This window comes from Rousettus aegyptiacus, unplaced genomic scaffold (assembly GCF_014176215.1).
Source record: "Rousettus aegyptiacus isolate mRouAeg1 unplaced genomic scaffold, mRouAeg1.p scaffold_m13_p_3, whole genome shotgun sequence".
Taxonomy (NCBI): Eukaryota; Metazoa; Chordata; class Mammalia; order Chiroptera; family Pteropodidae; genus Rousettus; species Rousettus aegyptiacus.
Genome location: NW_023416306.1, coordinates 135,552,191 through 135,574,356, shown reverse-complemented (window position 1 = coordinate 135,574,356; position 22,166 = coordinate 135,552,191). Strand labels below are relative to the sequence as shown.

Here is a 22,166-nt window from a genome sequence, read left to right as displayed (position 1 = left end):
TGGTGTGAAGGAGATGTGGAAGACCTGCCTTAACTAACTTTGGAAAATAGCATTTTGGCTGGATACTGTGAGAATAAAAATTAAAACAAAACAAAAGAAAACAAAACTGTACGCAAATACTATTCTGTTTGGTAAATTTGTTTCTCATATGAATATGGGTTAGCAATTCTAAAACTACCATAGCTGTATAGCAAATATGTAAATGTGTTATGAATAAGCAAAAAGGGAATGCTAGAATAATCCTTATTGTGCTAGACTGGACTTGGAGGTATCAGTATGAACTAATCTGTTTTATGTATATACAGACAGATAGTACGTACAGAAATAAACATTACGTACAGAAATAAACATTTTTGTACACACATACTCACTCTCTCACACACACACACATACACACGTCCTGGCTCTGACTGCTGAAAGGCCTAGAAGCAGTAACATTTCAGTAGCAATGAGCACATCTAGTACCCAGAAGTTGGGTGCTAAATACTTATTTCCAATTAGACCTAAATACTATTCTCCAATTAGATGGACCTGGGCTCTTTGGAGAAGTGGGTGATTCCTGGTCTGGGGCAGGGAACATACAAGGTGAGCCTGGAACATCTTGTAGCACCAGAAAGTAAGAAATTGCTTAAACACACACACACACACTCTCTCTCTCTCTCTCTCTCTCTCTCTCTCTCTCTCTCTCTCTCTCTCACTCACTCACACTGCACCCTGAAAGGACACAGAAGCAAACTTCAAAGGGCTCCTAATGGCCAAACAATTTGAGCAACAAAATAACTAAGAATAGCAGTGATTCTAATCCAGAGAATAAAATATCCATGAGTATGCACTGACATAAATGATTAAATAAATGTAGGGAGGGATGACTCTTTCTAACAGATAAATTATAATAAATAAATGTAGAAAAAAGGAGTGGAATAGAAAATCACCATTAGAACATCAGAGTAATAATTGCTCCAGGCAAGACCCACCAATTAATGCTAAAATTTTCTCCAAAAATTTAAGGAGAAATAGGATATTTGTGTAACCTCAAAGAATTTTTCCCCAAAAATTTATTAATTAAGGGAAAAGCAGTAACTTTACAGTGGAGCACTCCAGCAGACATCACCAAAATCAAGTGATCAGGGTTAACAACATCACCGGTAATTAGACATATTGACATCATGTAATCCCTGATACCATGCACTGAGAAGGATACATCACCTCTCTGTTATTCTTTCCCGAAATCTGTATATTCATTCTAACTATGAGAAAACATCGGCAAAAACCAAAATGAATGACATTCTACAAAATACCTGACCCGTAGTCTTCCAAACTGTGAAAGTAATAAAGGACATAGAAAGACTGAGGAACAATCAGAGATTGAAGATGAAGGAAATACGACAAATGAATATGATGTGGAATCCTGGAAAAAGGTCGTTCATGAAGAAATTGGTTGAAATCCTAATAAAGTCTGTAGTGTAGTCGTCACTGTTGATTCTTCAGTTCTGATCACTGTACCAAGGTTATATAAGATATAAGCATTAAAGGAAACTGAAGAATATACAAAAGCTCTGTTTTTAGAGCTTATCTATATATCTAAAATTATTTTTTTAAAAGTTATTTTTTAAAGGAAGCTTTAAAAAAATTGCCTTTATCCCTCTCTACTCTTTCAAATGTGTGTATATCTTTCTTGACAGCAAATTTTGTGAATAAAATTGTGTTTTTTCCTAAAAATATTATTTTGAAGAAAATAAAATGATTGTTTATAAAGAAAAGCTTTTAAAAAAAACATTAAAGTTTCTTTTAAAGAAAATCCCACAGTGGTCAATTAAAGTAAGATTTTTATACATTATCTCCTGTGAGGATAAACCTTGGAGGTTCATTTCCAAACTAGTTTCTTTACTGCCCTAAAGGCTATGCAATGATATTGATCAACATCTACAAAATTAACAAGTTGTCACCCCAAAATTCATGTTGCAATCCTAACCCTCAATGTGATGGTATTTCAAGGTAAGGCCTTAGGGATGTATCAGGACTCTTCCCTCAAGAAAAGAATTAGTGCCCTATAGAAAAGGCTCCAGAGACCTCCCTCACCTCTTCTGCCATGTGAGGAAACAGAGAAAAGATAATCATCTGTGAATCAGAAAGCCAGCACCTTTATCTTGAATTTTCCAGCCTCCAGAACTGTGAGAAATAAATTTCCATTGATTATTAGCTACCTAGTTATCTTATTTTGTTACAGCAGCCTGAATGGACTGACATTAACATTCTTTTTTAGTCTGAATATGGCCAAAGATATGATCAGAAAAAATTCTAAAACGAGTCTACATAAGCCCTTTCTTATCCAGCCATAGCACTGTAGAAAAGCAGCACATTCAATTTAAAGGGGAAATTCTGCCCCCATATTTAACGAACTTCAATGTTACTGTCAAACTGGCAATGACTCAGTATTTAATTTTTTAAATATTTTATATTGGTCTAGAAAAATCTAAGTTTTTATGGGAAATAATATGGAAGAAAAACATCAAAGTATGAACTTTTCTATAAGTTTATTTATCCTTATAAGTACCATATTGAAATATAAATCAGGGAAAATTTTTAAAAGATATCTTAAGATACAATTTTGATAGAAGCAAAAAGCTTTAGCAGTACCTTCTTATACCATCCATCATTTAAAAGGGAATTCTTATTTATAAGTCACAGTCTATGAATCAGATAGGTACTTCACAAATGCAATTCAGTTTAGACCACAGCTTAAAACACATAATGCTAAGGTGGCCTCAAACAATTATTCAAGTTACCAAGAGTCCTATAGATTCTTTATGCAGCTTAATTTTATCCATCTTTCATAACATAAATGTATAAGTACTCTAATTCTAAATTTATACTGATTTAAAATAAAATGTATGATGGTATAAAATGATGCAGACATTCTTACAGATAAATTCTCACACTTCCCCTTTAAAAAATAAATTTTAAAAAGTTTTAAATTTGCTTTATAAGAACACAAGCAAAGATACCTCACAGAAGCCTATTAGGAATCCAGATATATCTCAGGTAATGCATAACATAAAAGAGGCTGCTATTCAAATCAAATAGTTAAGAGATGAAGATTTCAGAAATTTATTTGGTTAAAATTACATAGAAACTAGTAAAAAAAAAATCTTTTAAAGATTTTGATGTCCAAAACCAATTCAAAACAACAGAGAAATTCCTTTATTTGATATCGCTTGGAAATTCTAATTTATATGTCATGTTTAAACATGTTTGTTTGTTTTTTTCCTTCAGCCAAGAGACTCCTGAGAAGCCTAGCAAACATTTTATAGACTCTCCAGGCTTGAATTTTAATTTCTCCTTCTGTCTTATGTTTTTTAAATACTCATAATTTTAGGAATCACAAACAGGTATAACTGATTAAATATAAACTTTGGAGAGAAACATAATTCCAACTTTAACCACTAAATGTAGTTTTATATCAGAATGTTTTCATTTAAAACTTCATATACTCTAAACTACTATGTTACTAGGATGGATACTAAAAATACATAATTATTTTTCTCAAAATATTATTAGTTGTTTTTAAATTTACCAAGAAAATAAAATATAATTAAATACATTAGTGCGAATATTTTTTTTAGAGCAGGAACAAGCCAGACTTTTATCACATAAACTTTAATTTTTGAAAATGTAAGCAAATAAATACTTCTACTTAGAAATAAGCACTTGATATTTAGCTGCTCACAGCATTGTCTTATTTTAAAAACCAATAATTTCAGAAAATGAATACCTCTTCCTGAGAAATAATACAGACCTCCTCACTTCAAGAAGTCAGGCCTGGGATAGGAGCACACATACACATATACATATTCAAATCTCTAGTTTTCATACATGACAACATCTACAACTAAAATTGGTTACCTATGATATCACATATAATTACACGGCATAGTAAAAACACCTGATTTAATCTTCGAGGCTAGCAAAATTTTCTTAAAGGGCCAGATTTCAGGCCTACAGGCCATACAGACACTGTTGCAACTAATAAACTCTGCTACTATAGTGTTAAGGCAGCTATAGACAACATTATGAATAGATGGACTATGTTCCAATTAACCTTTATTTATCAGGATTAGCCTATAGGCCATAACATGCCAACTCCAGCATTAAGCAAACAAATTTGATTATCAATATATAACACCTTCAGTAAACACATATTCACATGCTCTCTTCATACCCAGAAGTTGTAACATGGACTATTAGCTACTCAAATTATAAAGGAACCATGAAAATATGTTCTGAGGTCAGAATCTAAGGTAGACTGAAAAGATAAAATGTGGTAATAAAGCACACATTAAAATATAAGTTTGAAAATGTATAGTAAGTATATGATTAAATTTTATTAAACAATCTTACCTTAATCAAATGAAAGAATCTAAACTCTAGTACATGTCTGGTTTCAAACTCAAAATATATTTGATCAAAACTTCAGTTTCTTCTCAACTTCCTGGAGGAACAAAATTAAAAACCTTTAAGTCAGGTTCCAGTACTATATAAAATGGCATAATCAAGCTCCAACCTATCTCTCTGAGTGAATGTACCTACAAGATCTGGATAGAATACATGGAGCAGCTACTTGAGGACTCTGAAATGTAAACAGCAGCAAGCAGATTAGATAAGACCAGAATGTGAAGTACCACGGAAAGAGCATTTCGTTTCCCAACTGGTATCCTTCAGCCTGAATTAAACGGAGTCCAAAACCCAGAAGTAGGCATTAGCACAGAGAAAGTTTCAGGAGAAGCCATCTAGTGCTAGCTCTGGGAGACAGAAAGGGATCTCCTAACACAAGAAAATGTGAAAATCTCTCCCCACCCCTTTTATTTCTCCATTCTCTTAGCCTTCTGTGGCAGCTGTGGGCAACGGAGGCTCTGAGGACCCTAAAACTCTGATGGAGGGCAACACCTTCCTCTCTGATCAGGATCTGTAGTCCTGAGAGGATATGGAAAATACTTGTTCTTTTTCTTACCCTATGTTGTCCTGCCACTGGATATGGGCACAGCTGTAGGTAGTGCACATTAAAGAGGGATGGATAAATAAAGCCGTATCTTTTGTTTTAGAGAATAGAAAAGGGGAGCCTCATGGCATCAGAAATTACTGGGAGACCCCAGAGAAGGAGGAACTTGGAAAGCAACACTTTAAAGTTGTTTATGAACTCCTGGGCTCACCCTCCAGGAGCACATATATAGATCTGACTGAGACAAGCATACATAGACTTTAAGACATGAACTATGGGATAGACTACTGCTCAAGTTCCAGAATGGCCAATGGGTGGTATACATGTGAGACATCCAAATAGCATGGCAAAGGCTTTGAAGACTGAACTGTTGTAATCATAAGCCACAGGAGTTGCTGTCTGAACCTATGTTGATTGCCTACTAAAACAAGTATGTCAACTCTCATTCGTTGCTGGGTGGATGAAAAATTGCACAGCCACTTTGAAAAAGAGTGTGGCAACTTCTTATAGTTAAATCTATACTTATTATACAACCTGGCAGTCGAACTCCTAGATGTTTACTCAAATGAACTGAAAACTTATATTCACACAAAAATCTATACACAATTATTTAATAGAAGCTTTATTCATAATGAACTCAAACTGAAAGGAACCAAGATGTCCTTCAACAAGTTGCTAAAAAAATTATTAAAAGAAAACAATTTAGCTGATACGAACTTTACTTAACACTTCATGAAGTGGACAGTTTCCATTTGGAGAACTGCAAATGGGCAGAAAGCAGGAATTTTTTATAAGATGAAGGATAAAGAACAAGGAAGAGAAAAGTACAAAATGATTGGCTGGGGCCACACAGTCAACTGCATTTGGGGTGAGGCCTAGAGTTGGTGTGGCTCTTGATGATTGGCTGACCAGATAAACGTGTTTCTGGTCAAGTAGAACATTTATAGGTTTTCTGATGTGGCACCCCAGGAAGGGGTGGCTCCACATTTGGCCTAAGTTAAACCAACTGCAGAAATAAAAAAGAATGAACTATTTGATTCATGAAATAACATGAATAAATCTTAAAGCGTTCTGCTAAGTCTTAAAAGAAGTCAGATACATATTATATGACTGCATTTATATGACACACAGGAAAAGGCAAAACTGTAGAAATGAAAAGATTAGTGGTTGTAAGGGACTGGAAAATAGGGAAATGTCAGACTACGAAGTGGATACACAGGTGCAATATTGTGATTTATGAGATCCATGGATAAATACCAATACATATGAGAAATATATGTATGGCTCATGGTTCCCCAAACCCTTTGAATTTCCTGAGTGATAAGAGCAATAGGCACATCCTCTGTTATAGTTGGTCTCTTGTCCTCACTTCCTGTAAATAATGCAGAGCTATAAAAGTGAAATAGGTGTCTTATTATTGATAACAAGCCCCTTTCCACCACACTATGTTTATGTTAATGAGGTGACTTTTGGAAAGCACCTAAGGATGGGAGCTAGTTGCCAGAAGAATCAACCAGGTGATTAGAGGGTTAGAACTTTCAGTTCCACCCACTCCTGACCTTTAGGGAGAGGAGTGACACTGGATGCTGAATAGACCACCAATGGCAATGTCCAATGAGTTAATCAATTGTGCCTACATAATGAAGCTTCCACAAAAAACAACAACAACAACAAAAACCCAAAACAGGAGGGGTTTTCAAAGAGCTTCCCAGTTGGTGAACATGTGAAAATTTGGGGAGAATGGTGAGCTTGGAGAAGGCACAGAAGCTCCACACTCTTTCCCTATGCCTTGCCCCAGGCACCTCTTCTACCTGGCTGTTCCTGAGTTATATCCTTTTATAAACCAGGAATCTAATCAGTAAAATGTTTCTTTGAGTTGTGTGAGCTGCTCTAGCAAATTAATCAAACTCAAAGAGAGAGTCATTGGAATCTTTGACCCATAGCTGGTGCATCAGAAGAACCTAGACTTGTGACTAGCATCTGAAGTATGGGGGTGGAGAGAGAATAGTCTTACAGGACTGAGCCCTTAACCTGAGGAATCTGGTAGTATCTCTAGATAGGGTCAGAATTGAGTTGAATTGTAGGACACCCAGCTGATATCTGAGAATTGCTTGTTGGTGTGAGGCACACTCCCCTCCAATACACACATTATAGCTGGGTCCAGAACCTTTTATCAGATGAATTTTTAGAGTGATGAAATTGTCTATATGGTACAAGGATAGTGAACAATGACACTGTGCATTTGTCAAAACCTATATAGAATTGTACATCACAAAGAATGAACTTTAATGTATGCAATTTTTAAAAATCAACTAAGATGGTGGGGGAATTTCAAGATAGAATGCAGTCTGCGATGAATGATCTGACCGTATAACAAATAAATAGCATAACCCCACTGAAGGGGGAAAATGAACTGACCTAAGGAACTCTGGAAAACAGTGTTTTGAATGAAAACTTTAAGACTAAATATAAAAGAACCTGTACATAAACACTGTGCTTTAACTGGTAAGTTTATTTCCATTGTGGTACTGGTTAAAAATTCTGAACTTGTTTTACATGTATACTGGGATGGAACAAGAGATAAATGGATGATTGAAGCCAGATTTCTCATAGTCAGAAAGAAGTTACAGATAAGCATCAGAGAGGAGGCTAGAAATCCTGTGATACTACATTAGAGCCATAGACGTCGGTATGAACCTAACATACATACTGCTTAGTATGTACTACAGATAAATATATAAGAAATAATTCTGTATATGTACAGATATATGCATCAGTAAACATATGTATAATTCCTAGCTCTGTCCTCTGAGAAGGCCTAGAAACAGTGACACCCCAATAGCAAAGAGTACACCAAGCACCTAGACAACGATCTCTAATCATCATTCCCCTATAAAACAAACAAACAAACAAACCCATAAAACAAAAAAAAACAGAGCTCCTTAGAGAAATGACCGACTGAAGGAGTAGGATGAAGAAAAATATAAAATGATCCTGGAGTATCTTGTAGTGCCAGAAATCAAGGAAGAACTGAGAAAAGGGTGAGGACACGTCAAAGGGACAATGGCAGGGTCGACACTGAAATAATTTTAGCAACAAAAGTAATTAACATAGTATTGGATTATAAGCCAATGTATAAAATAAGTACATATTGATATAAATGACTGAATGAGTGAGTGAAGAATAGAAGGGACAAACTTCCTTACAGAAGAATTTCTAATAATATATAGATACACCTCGATCCATAAAATGAAGCATAATCACCCGACCCCCTTGAGTGTAGGCTGGAATTAGTGACGCACTTCCAAAGAATAGAGTATAGAAAGACAAAAATAATAACTTTACAGTGGGGAAACCTAGCAAACCATGATACCGTTACCTTAACCAAGTAACGGTAACACGTACACCTCGATATGATGTGATGAGAAGGGCACTTCACTTTATCTTCCCTCTGATTGTCATCCTTAAAACTCTTAACCTCAGTCTAATCATAAAAAAGACAAACACAAATTGGGGGACATTTTACAAAATACCTGACCAGTACTAATACTCAAAACTATCACGGTCATAAAAAACAAGGAAAGAGTAAGAAACTGCCACAGACCATAGGAGACTAAGGAGACGTAACAGATGCAATATGGAATCCTGAATTGGATCCAGGAACAGAAAAGGAAGACTCATGGAAAATCTGACAAAATCCGGGTTTAGAATTTGGAGTTTGGTTAATGTAAGGTACCAAGGTTGGTTTCTTGGCTTTGATTTTGTAAGATGTTATCATTATGGGAAGTTGGGTGAAAGCTATACAGGAACTCTGTATTATCTTTGGAACTTTTCTATAAATCTACAGTTATTGTAAAATAAAAGTTTCTATTATTTTTTTTTAAATGGGCAAAAGACTTAAGCAGACCCTTCATCAAAGAGGATCTAGATATTGCAAAAAGCACACAACAAGAAATTCGACATCATTAGCTATTAGGAAAATGTAAATTAAAACCACTATCAGATATCATTGCAAACCTATTAGAATGGCTAAAGTTAAAATGACTGACCATACCAAGTGCTGACAAATAGGAATAACAACTACAACTATCGTACTTTGCTTATGGGAATACAAAGTGGTACAGCCACTTTCGAAAACAGTTTGGCAACTTCTTATAAAGTTAAATTATACACTTACCATATGATTCAGCAATCCCACCACAACTATGCATTTACTCAAGAGAAATGGACTCACACTCACAAAAGCCTGTACACAAATGTTTACAGCTTCTCTATCAAATAGCTAAAAACTTGAAACAAATCCAAGTCCTATGAATGAATGGATAAACAAACTGTAGTACATCCATACAACTGAATACTACTCAACAATAAAAAGGAATGAAATATATACAAAACAATTTAGATAAATCTTAAGGCATTATGCTGAGTAAATAAATGTATGTGTAACAGTCTTAAATGGCTACAAACTGTATGATTCCATTTAACAGTCATTTTTGAAAAAATGAAACTAAAATGACATGGTCATTGCCAGGAGTTACTGGTGAGGTGGGTTAGATACATCTACAAAGGGACAGCATGAAGTTTTATGAATTTATTTAACTGTTTGGATACTGACTGTGATGATAGTTACATGAATCTACAGACATGTTAAAACTCATCAAATGTGCACAGAAAAAGTCAATTTTACTGCATGTTCATTTAAAAAAATAAATTTCTAATATTTAAATAACCTTTAAATCATCAAGATTTTTCCAGGATATTTAGTTTGAATTTTATAGTCTGTAAAATACCTCATTTATTCTGGCTGCTTTTAAGATGAAGCAAGTGACAAATTTCTCAGCTCAGTCCAGACATGTAGGAACACTGGGGGATCAATAGCCTAAATGTTATTTCCTCTAGGCATTGCATCACCTGACAAAGGAATCTAATCTGCTAACAATCGCAACCCCACTCAACTCAGAGTAAATGCTGATCTCCACTTAATGGCATCATAAAAGAACTTCAATTGAAGTTATCTCCTTTTTTTTTTTTTTAAATTTTACAATAACTGTAGATTTATAGAAAAGTTCCAAAGATAATACAGAGTTCCTGTATATCTTTCACCCAGTGAGGGGAAAAAACGTTTTGTGATTAATTCTACTTCAAATGCATAGAGCTTTCTGAAAATAAACAAGTAAAACATCATCATTTGTTTCCACCTTTATTATCAGAGAAAAATTTAGGTGTTTTATTTGAATAAGTACGAAGTGAGCCAAGAATGTAAATCAAATAACATACTACTTCAGAATTAATTCTGTTCTTCTGCAACAGTTTATTTATCTCACCTCAACTAACACAGCAGTACTATAAGCTTCCATTACACACTGTATATGTACACATGGCACAAAACATTCAAATCCATATACCACAGAAATTAATTTAAATTAAAAAAATAAGTACAAAGGTACTATCTTGAACGCCTTTATCATATTATTTAATCTATTCAATTCCTAAGTTTATCTTAGATATTATTTTTTTAAAATTATATTCAACCAAATATTTGTATTTAAGTGAAACTCAGTGATTACTTGTTTTTAAGGATACAATTGTTCTCAGTTACGCTAGTGAATTTAGCAACAATTCTACATTGCTATACTTTAAAAGAATCAGAGATTTTTTTTTTTAAAGGCCAATCTACAATTATACTAATTTCAAATAAAAAACAAAATTCCTGTGAGAAATAGTTTTTACCTTAAGGCCTTTTGTTTTCCTAATATCACATTCGATTAGAAATGAAATGGCTTGCTCCAAGAATTTTGGTTTATTTTCCCCATAAATACATCTGGAAAAAATAAATGACTTACATCTGGAACCTTATCCTTTCTAACTGAAGCCATTTGTATGTAATCTCTCTAATAGTTCACTAAGGCCATTTTAGTTTTGACACCCATTAAAGCATGCTTTTTCCTCCATCTAATCTTCTCAATAGATGTTCAATTTACTAAACAGAGGCTGCTTTAATAATTCAAATCTGACTTCTAAAGATGTCACCTGTCAAAAGCTTTCAGTAATTCAGTAAATTTCATCTGTCTCTCTATGGTACTGTAAGTAAAACCCTCCATAACCATGGAGGGTTTTCTCCTTTCCCTTTCTTTTTAAAAGAATCAAGAGAACCTCAGTCATTTGTAATACTGCACTATTCACTGATGTACTTCCAGCTTTCTTCAAAAATTTCCATTTAATAAGAATTTTTACATACAAGCTAAATCCAAACTGGGTGCTACTTTCCTAGACACCGAGGGAACAAAAAAAAGTTCACAGAAATCAACATTATCTAGTAACACTTTAAAGATTATCGTACTTTCAACCTCTTTTGTAAAATAAAAGCAGCTATCACTTTCCTTCACCCAAGTTAGTATCATCCAAACTTAATATAACAGCCATCTCCACATAGGCAAATCAAATGAATTTTCCTTCTACTATTCTAAAAGTTATTTTTCAGAAATGAAATTATGTATAAACATATTTAGGTTATCTGTTTGAAGACAAAAAGAGTCATATTGATAAGAAATTATCTGTTAAAATGTTAAATTGCCAAAGAATCATGAAGGAATTCTGGGTGGAGAACTTGGTATATATTGAAACTTAAGACTCCATGTGACATCCACACTTTGTAGCCCAAACTTGTGTTACAAGTATATTTAGCCACTCTACACAGTTCTGACAATAAGTTCTGTAATAGTCAAGTTTGAAATTAATACCTGGGTAGATTATCTATAAATCTCATATACCTATGTTTACTCTAATCTGTCATTACTAAAGTTTCCCATTGCTGCTTTGGTAAACTACAAAATACAGAATTGTAACCTTGACCATCACTGAAAAAATTAAGGTTATCTTTAGAAGACTTTTAACAACTGATAAGAATCCTGCAGTTTTTCCATAAAGTGTAGACTGACACTCAGCACTCAGTGGGAGCACAAAAGGGAATTGTATATGAGGAAGACAAAGACTGTAAGAGTAGTAAAACAAACAAAAACAGATAGTAAGTCTTTAAACTTTTTTTTTTAAGTACCCATCTGATGCAGGATGGGGCGAATCTTCCCAAGTGGGGACTCAAGGCTGGCACCAAGAGAGAAAGGGTGAGGGTCATTGACTAGTACACCCCAGAGTTAGAGACAAAAGGAAAGGTTATTAGAGAAGGAATAATGCTCCACAGAGTGTGGTCTCCTCTCAGAGACAGACTGAGAGAGACTGAGAGCGACAGAGAGGGTCCCCAAGTGTTCAGGGAATTCAGTTTATATGTCATGAATTATAAAGACTGTGTTTACCTGTTTTCCTTTGATGGTATGGGTATGTCGCATGAAAGGTATAGGTATGAAGTGTGAAAGGCATGCTAGCAATCTTAGCCTTTGTTCTATAGATTCCCCATGGTTTGGCCATAGCAAATGAAAAGTTGGGTTTATTTTGTGTAGGGTACAACTTCAAGACTCTGTTTTCCCTTCACAGAATAGGTATGGGTACATGGTTTGTTAGCAGTACCAGCAGGAATCTTCCTTTGTTCTGGCAGCACATTGCAGGCTCTGAATACAGCTTGGTTTAACATTTAGTTCTCACGCCTCTTCTCTACATCATATCCACAAAAAAGCCATACTGAGAAGTTTCTTTTAATGTGCCTCTGGGTTGGCAATTCTTCACTATCTATTGATGAATATTGGTTTAAAGCAACTGTTTATTATTTTTTAATTGGATAAATACTTTCTGGCTATTGAATGCAGGGGGCGGGGGGAGCAAAAGTTTGCCTGTTTATATGATGACAGCACCTTTAAGCTACCATTAGCACTTTAGAGTTTTACTAAGACAAATAAAGTAGAGTACATGATAATTCTTAAGACCTTTAAAAAAAATTCTTCAGCAGGTACCTGATTAAATCTTAAATTGTAATCTGAGTCTGAATTACTGAACTCAAAATTCTTCACTGCTTTTGGAGTAGAATGTAGCAGAAAAGAGAGCTAAATTCCTAACAACACAAAGGAAAAACAAAGTAAGCCTTTGTTAACAGTATCTGTTGAGCATCTAGTATGTAAAATGCTATTGTAGGTAGGGTAAGGAAAGGGCCAAAACAAAGAACACTAGTGCCTGCTTTAAAAGAACTTATGTAAATATAAAATACACAATGAATCCTTTTATAAAGAAAGCACTGCTATATTTGCCTTGCTTGTTTTTGTAAGTATACTGCTATATACTTAAGGGCATGGACCATGCCTTGTCTTGTTCACCAAAACAACCCTAGTACCTATTGCAATGCCTATCACAAAGTACTCAAAAATTATTTGTTGGATAAATGAAGACTTTCAATGGTTATATCAATATTGACACTTGGCTTCCTTGACTCCAGGAACCTAGCCTCCTCTGACAGAGAATAACAAGCATCCAAAGATATCCTTGTCTTTCCCCACTATCCACCCACCCCCTGCCCCAATTCTTACTCAGCCTAGTTTTCCTCACATGGCAAAAAGGATTTTCAGTTTATAATTAAGGTTAAGGACACTGAGATGGGGAGATTATTGAAGTGGGCCCAATCTAATCACATGAGTCCTTTAAAGTGGAAGAGTTTGAAAATAAGAAGGTGGGTGAGAGAGATTAGCTGGAGGGAGGAGGAGATACTGGAAGTGTTAAAGGGACTTGACCTGTAGTTGCTGACTTTGAAAATGGAGGAAGGCGGGCCACAAGTGAAGGCCTGAGTAAGGGTGGTATTTAGGGGCTGGAAAGGGCCTTCATCTAACAGCCAGCAAGACAACTGTGATTTAAGACCTCAAATTGCAAGGAAAAGAATCCTGCCCTAGAGCCTCCAGAAAGGAATAACACCATTTCAAAATTTTGATTTTAGCCCTGTGGGACCCCTGTGTTATCCTACTGACCTACAGAACTGTAAAATAACAAATTTATGTTGTTTAAGCCATTAAGTCTGTAGTGATTTGCTATGACAGCAAAAGAAAACTAACACATGCCCTTTAACCTCTACTCTAGCAATCTGAATATGCAGCCTCTTGTTATCAGCCTGCCATTACTTCAACAAAAGATCTAAAATTCTTAAATGCTTTAATCTGACCATGATCTCCTATTTGTAACTCTTCTACTTCACACTTTTCACATCTGTCATTATGAAGGAAAGATGTTGCTTTAAAGAATTGATATCTTAAAACAAAATGAATTAGTATTTTCTGCTTACAATGCTTAGTAAACATTGTGCCAAAGAGTACATGATAGCCCCACAGAATGGTTATACTCAAACTGCAAATTTCTCATTCTTTGCAACACAGAGAACCAAAAAGGGGCAGAGAAAAGTGTTATTAAACAATCCAGTGTGTCAACTTCTGATTAACTTACTTTCAAAGGATAAGCCTTTTGTTTTTAAACTTGGAACAATTTCTTTGCCTCTTTATATTTCTATACTTGCTCTAAAATATTAAAAACCTCATAAACAATCTGTTTAACAGTAATTAGAATTTTATCTAGTTAAAACAACAGCAGAGCATGCCACAACACAGATGGCAGAAGACTCCTTGCCTGATCAGTGTCAAATAACTGTTCTCCTATTTCATGATTAAGAAGAATTTTGTTGCAGGCTATCTCATTTACAAAATATACACTATGAGTGAAAGGACAGCTTTATTAAGAAAGCCTTTGCTCAGCAGAACTGTTGGCTATTCTCAATGTAAAGATTTTTTTCCCCTTACTGCGCAGAGAAAAACTAGCTAAATACATGATTAAGGAATCAGAATGGATGTAAGTCTGTACCATTATTGATTTCACTCTGGTTCCAAGTCCTTAAGCACACTAATTCCTTTTGGGGCAGGTTCCCAAACTTGGAGCTTTTAAAAAGCCCAATGCTAACGTTCTATCCCATACCAATTAAATCAGAATGTCTGTGGATGGGACAGGCATCAGCATTTTTAAAGATTCTTAAGTGGTTCCAGTATGGTTTATTCTTAGCAATATGGCATGGCACAGTGCACTGAATAGAACCAGGAGGCCTAGAATCTGGCACTGGCTCTTTCACCAGCAAATCTGGCTACATCATTGAGTGGCCATTTCCTCATCTGTAAAAAGATAAGGTTGGACAAGTTATTTTTAATATCTAACATGTTATGAGTCTAAGATGAGATTCCCTAGTTATCTTCTAAAGATTAAATTGCCTCAAACAGTTAAACTGTGCAAAAAATAAAAAAAAAAAATCCATGATATTTATTCCAGCTTGCTAAAAGTTTATTTTCATAAGGAAAAATGATCATCTTACAATAGGGATCGACTTTAACTATACTTCAATTGCATAGATTTTGATATATTATTATGTCTATCCAGGTCATAAAATGGTATATGTGTTGGAAAAAACTGGGAAGGTTGAATTATCTCAAAATATACCTTGCTCTTAAAATACTTCTTGAATTCCCATTAAATTATATACTGCATATATTCTGATTTTCTTAAATAGCATTCCTGGTTTCATTTAGGTCCTAAACAAATAAAATGATTTTAACTTTTTACTAATGTTAACTTATTTCATTAAGGCAGGTCATTAATGACACCAGGAACATGGGTTGATAGACTCTTTTGTAGTAAGTTGTTTGACATGCTCAAACTGAATTTGTACCCTTGGTCAGCCCTCTTACAGAGACATGCTACCAGTTATGCGGGCGCATGGGAAAAAGTTAATTTACTCAGCAAGTTAAGTATTTTATTGTACCAGGGTTTGAGGACTGGGCAGCAGAATTCTAAGATGCACTGCCAATGATCCCTACTCAGTGGCATTCACATGCTTGTGTAATGTCCTGTTCCTCTGAGTGTGGGCTGGGCCTAGTGACTTCCTTCTAAAGGACAAAAGTGATGGGATGTTACTTCTCTGATTAGGTTATAAAAGACTGTGATGTCCTTCTTGCTGGCGCTTTTTTCTTGCCCTCTCACCTACTTGTTTCGATCTTAACTGCTTGCTCTAAGGGAGATGCTCTAGATGCTCTATGGAGAGATCCATGTGGCAAAGAATCAAGAGAGGCCTCTGACCAACAGCCTAATAAGGAAATAAATCCCACCAACAACCATCTGAATGAGCTAGGAAGTGGATCCATCCACGACAAGCCTTTAGATGGGCTGCAGGCCCAGTTTAACTCACTGAATGTAGCTTTGTAAGTAAGATACTCACTTAAGCTGTTCCAGTATTCCTGATCCAGTGTGAGATAATAAATGTTGTTTTGAGCTGCTAAGTTTGAGATAATTTACTATGCAGCAATAGATAATATAGGCATGCAGCAATGAAAAAAACACTTTACTGAAGGAACCAAGAGTTGAAGAATGGGTAGGATCAAGGTATCAACAATCTAGTATTGGGTGAGATGTTTTAGGTGCTTTGACTGAAGTACACATAGGTGCTTTGACTGAAGTACACATATGGAGGGTACAGAGGAGACATAAGAAAAGTCATGTATTTGGAAGGGCGCAGGCACTGATACATTCTTTAAAAGGGACAAATGTGAGTTACAAGCATTAAAGTATGAAATACAATGGTCAGTTTGGAAAACTACAGGTAGTCCAGTAAGGCTGGAGCATAGAGGGACAAGATAATCATTCATTGTCCAACTTTAGGTGTATGCAAGCATTTACAGGTAGCATAAGAGTCAAAGAGGGCTCTAGTATTGTATATAGTATAATTTTAGCTATATTAGTATAGTAAACTCTCAACCTCCACTAGACTATAGATCATTTTATTATGGAATAATATCACTGATTATGAATAAACTGGTCCATGCTCCAAGACAGGACCTGGACAGGGTCAATACACTAGAACCCTTCCACTTATTCAAGGAAATTGCTCCAGCAATTATCATTCCACTGCATTGTCAAATATTCCCTCTCTACTGGATCATTCTCAGTCTATATTTAAAAACAATAATAAACTCCCTTCCCTGAACTCTACATACCACGTGCACATAGCTCCCGCTCTATAAAATTCCAAAGTGTTATCTACACTCACCATCTTCACATGGGTCTCCCATTTTCTTGAATCCACATCGGCCAGGGTTTTGCTCCACCCATCTGTCAAACTTGCTCTTTTTAAAGTCATAAGGACTTCTACCTTGCAAAAGACAATGATCAATTCTGTCTCCTCTTACTTTACTTACAACCAGCAGCTGACTCAAACAAAAGCACCTTCCATGAAATACTTGATTGCTCCCAGAACACCCCCTTCTCCTGGTTTTCATCTTTCTCATTCTCTTTTACTGGTTCCTCATTTTTCTGTACTCTAAATATAGAATGTTCTAGATCTCAGTCCTTAGACCTCTGCTCTTTTCTGTGATACTACGATTTATAATAAATAGATATATTTGGTCTTCATCCCCATTTCTGGCAAAGAACTCTTAAAACCCTTGGAATTACGCAAGGAGGGAGTGGTTGCAACCTCCGAACTATAGCTGGTGGGTCAGAAACACAGGTGAGAACCTGGACTTGAGATTGAAATCTAAAGTAGTGGGGTGGGAGGAGAGCAGTCTTATGACACTGAGCCCTTAACCTGAGAAATCTGATGCTATCTCTAAACAGACAGTATCAGAATCAAGTTGAACTGTAAGACACCCAGTGGGTGTCTAAGAATGGCTTGGTGTGGGGAAAAAACCTACATACTAGAATTGGGTGCATAACAGTACTTTCACCTACACTCATACCTGAGGTGGAAAGCTTAAATACCTCTACCAATGGATGGCTCCCAAAATTATTTATAAATAGATAAACAGTCTGGTCCTCTCTTCATCCTCTAATACACTCAACTATGTACTCAACATTTTTTACTTGGACATTTCATATGTATTTCTTAACATGTTTTAAACCATACTCCTAATTAATCTCACTGCTACTCCACCCACAAACCTGCTCCTCTCCCACAATCTTCCCCATCTTAATAAATGACAACTGTAAGTGTCCAGTAACTCTGGCCAAAAATCTGCTGTTACACTTGCTTCCCCTCTCCCTTTCTCTTCCACCTTTTATGTCTCATCCATTAGCAAAACCTGTTGGCTTTACTTTTAGAATAGAATCCAAACATTTTACCAAGCTCACATGGATTATTGCCAATAGTCTCCTAAATGATCTATTTCTGCCTCAAACTCCCATTCATCCACCAATGGTGATCCTTTTTAAAAAATAAGTCAGGTTATATGATCATTCTGCTCAAAATTGCAATAACTTCTTTTTTCAGATTAAAAGACAAAATTTCCACAAAGTTCCATTAACTAGCTACCATTACCTTTCTGTCCTCATCAACTATTCTCCCCTAGGCTCACTCCACTCCAGTCACACTAGCCTCCTCGTTGTTCTTTGAACACACTAGGCACACATTTTCCTTAGAGGAGCTGAACTTGCTTTACCTTAAAACAGGAATGCTCTAGACTGCACCTCCAGGTCTTTGCTCAAATGTTCCCTTCTCTCTTAGCTTTCCTCCTCCAGTCCACATGTCTCCCAACAGTCCCTATCCCCTTTCCCGCCTTAATTTTTCTCAATAGTATATACTGCTATCTGGCATATTATGTATTTTACTTGTTATTCTGTCTCCCTTAGCTAAAATGTAAGCTCATAAGGGCAGGAATTTTTGTCTATTTTATTTACTGTAATATACTGTTACAGAACAGTGACTGAAAACAGTAGGCACTATATGCATGTTTAGTGAATGACTGGGCCAACCAAGAGGATTCTCTTGTTGATACATTCTAATATGGGAGAGTAATCTGAATAATTTCGAAGGTACAAAATATTTCATTCATATTTCAATCATTGTGATTTATGTTCTAACAGATTTAACTCCTTAAGTATAGTCATCCGCAGATTCCCCTCAGTGTATACTAACTATGAGGGAAAGGGTAGTCCAGAATCATTATAGACAAGAAGCAACCATATTGATTTTAAAAAACAACTTTTCACAGATGGTCCAGGGTGGAAAATTCATTGTAATATTTCACAAAACATAACTGTTAAGGATCTGCAAGATATAGAAGAGGATAAGTAAGAATCTTAATCAAATTCTACTAGTACCAAAAAAAAAAAAAAAAAAAAAAAGAGCCCAGAACACTTTAAGGAGCCTTTATAAATTTTTTCATAAGTAATTTCTAACCCTTGAAAAAGATAATATCATGTGTTTTCCATCCATTTTCCAAATCACATATACTTCATTTCCTTTTTTAGACTATTAGTAATAAAAGAAACTTAGATGAAACAATATTTAAACAGTTTCTAAAAGAAGAGGACTTGAAAGAGCTGAGATTAATTTCTAAATATTATTTTTAATTTGTATTTGTATATTGTTTTACACATTTTCCACAGTGCTATTACATCTTTATCTATATTGACATGTACAATAAGTAGGCAGATAATCACATCTTCCACCTCCCACATACTTCACATATTTACAGATAGAAATAATTGAGTCTCAAAGAGAATAACTGACTTACCCGAAGTCAATAAGCTATAAGTGGTTCAACCTGGACTATAACTGAGTTATTTCAAATCTAACTCCACTGTTTTCTATCATGACATGTTACCTCACTCAGTGCTTAAAGTTATCACTGCGTAGGCCTACAAATATTTGACTGCCTTTCTGCCTCAACAACTAGAAACTAGAAACTAGACAAAATATAGGAAACAATTATTTTCTGACGCTGAACAAAAGCCACACAAAACTGTGATCTCAGAATATTTCTCCAAAAGAACAATAAATGAAAGAACCCTCCATCTTTCTGTCTACCAGTTCCAGACAATGGTACAGAGAAGGGTAATCCCAAAAGAACTCAGCAGTTTCAGTGATCTGTGGGACAGACAGTATTAGTAGTCTACAATGTTCAACAGAAGCATGAAAACAAAAGCGGTGGCAACATTGGACAAAATAATGGCTGAGATGATTTACATTTGTTGAAAAATAACAACTTGTAATTCCAAGGAGTTCAAGGAATCTCAAGAAAAATAAACACAAAAACACATTCACAAATACCCATAATGCACATCATAAACAAATTACTGAACAGAGTGATAAAAACCTTAAAAAACAGCCAGAGGAAACAATGGAACAAAGATAAGAATTATCACAGATTCTTCTTCAGAACGTACAGAAGACAACAAAATAAAATCGTTAAAGTGCAACAAGGAAAAAACAAGACAATCTGGTATGCAAAAAGAGTTAACACAGCAAGCTCAAGACTTCTATCCTTAGAAAGGCTGCACTGAGAGGTTAGCCTTTGGCTGGTGTCTGTGAACTTGGATTTCGGGAAGGTTTCTAACATTCTCTAATTAATAAGGGTGGTTTACTGTGCCTGAAGTGTTTGTGCAAATAATACGGTTTATGATAAACACCGGCTTTCCTTCTGGGAGTCTGGAATTTTGGTACATGCTAGGCAGAGGGTGCCTATATGAATAACCCTCTGTAAAAACTTGGGCACTGAATCTCTCTGAGTTTCCCTGTTAGACATTTCACAAGTGCTGTCACAATTTATTGTTGGAAGAATTAAACATGTCCTGTGTAACTATACTGAGATTCTCCGAAGCTTGTGCTTTGTTTCCTCCAGACCTCACCTATGCATCTTTTCCCTTTGCTAATTTGGCCTTGCATTCTTTTTCTGTAATAAATCACGAGTACGACCATATAGTCTCAGTCTTCAGAGTCCCAGCAAACCACCAAACACGAAGACAGTCCTGGAGACTCTCAACACACTATAATTCAGTATCTAGCAAAAATATCTTTCCGAAATGTTGATAATACTTTTTCTGACAAAAGCTGGGAGAATATGTCAACAGACTTGCACAATTAAAAACATTAGAGACTTTTTGCAGAAGAAAAATGATACTTGACAAAAACATGAATCTATACAAAAGAAATGAAAAGCACCAAAATAGAAAGTATGTGAATAAACGAACTATATTTTTTTCTTATTTTAAAAAGTTTTTATAAGAAAACTGTTTGAAGCAAAAAATAGTAGTAACCTATTATAGGGTTTGTAACATACATATAAGTAAAATGCATAACAACATTTGGACAAAGGATGGAATAAAGACAATGAAAATATACTGCACCTGAACTCACATTATACATAAAGTGGTATAATATTATTTGTAGGAAGACTGTGATAATAACAAAAAAGATTAAAATTAAAAGATTATAAAGATAGACCAGGCTAACACTAATCTAAAGTGAGCTGGAGTAGCTACATTAATATCAGGAAAAGTACACTTCATAGCAAAGACTATTATGAGGGATAAACAGGTCATTTCATAATGATAAAGGAATCGATTCATCAAGAGGATATAAGAATCCTAAATTAATAACAGCTTCATAATACACAGAGCAAAAACTGATAGAATTTCAAAGAAGAACAGACAAATCCACAATTATTATGAGAGATTTAAACATTCCTCTCTCAAATACTGATAGAACAAGTAGACAGAAAAGTAGTAACACAGCAGACTTGAATAATATCTCAAGCAACTGGAATTAACTGACATTTATAGAACATTCCACTCGACAATAGCAGAATACACATTCTTTTCAAGTAAACACAGACTATCTTCGGAGCCATAAAACCATCCTCAATAAATTTTAATTTAAATCATACAAAGTATATCTTTTAATCACATTGCACTTAAATTAAAATTGGGACATCTACAAAATCTCCAAGCATATGGAAACGACACACTTCTAAATCTTAGGAAAGTGGCTCTGAAATCAATGACCTAAGCTTCTACCTTAGGAAATTATTAAAAGAGCAAATTAAACCTAAGTGGTAAAGTGTTTCCTCCTTTTCTGTAAGAAAAGTAAGCAAAAGAAAACAGAAAATGAAAAAACAAGATAGAAGAAAAGACAGCAAACATAAAATAGAAAAAGCCCAAGAGAAAAAAAGCTAATTCTTTGAGATCAGTAAAATGTAAAATGGTAAAGACAATTTGGAAGACAGTTTGGCAGTTTCTTAGAAAACTAAACATATTCTTACCATATAGTACAGCAATCATGCTCTTTGTTACTGACAAAAATGAGTTGAAAACCTCTATCTATACCTGCACATAGATATTTACAGCAGGTTTATTCATAATTATCAAAAGTTGAAAGCAACCAAGACGTCCTTCAGTTAGGTGAATGGATAAACTATGATATGTCCAGACAACA

General features: G+C 35.1%; 1 protein-coding gene across 2 annotated transcripts in view; it reads right to left on the bottom strand.

The window, feature by feature from the left end:
* Window positions 1–22,166, bottom strand: part of GLCE (glucuronic acid epimerase) — an 86,851-nt gene that overhangs the window by 44,163 nt on the left and 20,522 nt on the right. Inside the window, exon 2 of one of the 2 annotated variants that reach the window (XM_016145753.2) lies at window positions 4,399–4,489. The exons of the other annotated variant lie outside the window; for it this stretch is intronic. The gene's annotated coding sequence lies outside the window, so the exon portion shown is untranslated. The remainder of the gene's footprint in view (window positions 1–4,398; window positions 4,490–22,166) is intronic. 2 annotated transcript variants of the gene reach the window in all.